Genomic DNA, 756 nt, shown 5'->3' with positions numbered 1-756 from the left:
AGTTTTAACGAGAAAAGATGTAGTTTTAACGAGATAATTATATCGTTTTTACGACATATCTCGTTTTTACGAGAAAATATGTCGTTTTAACGAGAAAATATCTCGTTATTACGAGAAAAGATGACGTTTTAACGACATATCATCTCGTTATTATGACATAATTGAGTAGGGGAAAAAATAAGTGTGTGGCAGCAATGCGTCACCATAAATAAAAAATCTGAAAATAAAAATAAAATATGGAATAAAATATCTATATTAATAAAAAACTAATAAAAGGGATAGTTCATCCAAAAATTAATAATGAAAAAAGAAAATGAAAAAAAAAACAATTTCTTTCTAAAGCTATATTTTTTGTATCTATTTCATGCTTTTCTCATGTAACACAATAATAGCTTTAAATTATCTTTTGTGGGTAATTTCTCGCTAACCATCAGTGGACTGGCACAACTGAAATGGCCACTGACTGTTTTAAATCTGTTTTAAAATGCATATAAGTACCTTAAAAGGGTTTGTTTTGGTATCAAAATGTAATTTAATGGGTAAAAATTGTCAGCGCACTAAAATAAGGCCTGGCCCAAAGAACAGTGCAAACAATACCATAAGAAAAAAAGAGAACCCATTTAATGGCATCAAAATGATAGATGTCTGCTTTATGTATCTTGTAACTTTGGATATCTTCCTTGCGGAGAACAGTTTCTGATATCTTCAAACAAGGGCAAAATAAATGGCCAGTCGCTACAAACACCCAAAGAAAAA

The sequence above is a fragment of the Sinocyclocheilus grahami genome, unplaced genomic scaffold, assembly GCF_001515645.1.
Source record: "Sinocyclocheilus grahami isolate Dianchi unplaced genomic scaffold, SAMN03320097.WGS_v1.1 scaffold126.1, whole genome shotgun sequence".
Classification (NCBI taxonomy): domain Eukaryota; kingdom Metazoa; phylum Chordata; class Actinopteri; order Cypriniformes; family Cyprinidae; genus Sinocyclocheilus; species Sinocyclocheilus grahami.
The sequence above is the reverse complement of the archived record's forward strand: the minus strand, read 5'-3'. Positions refer to the sequence as shown.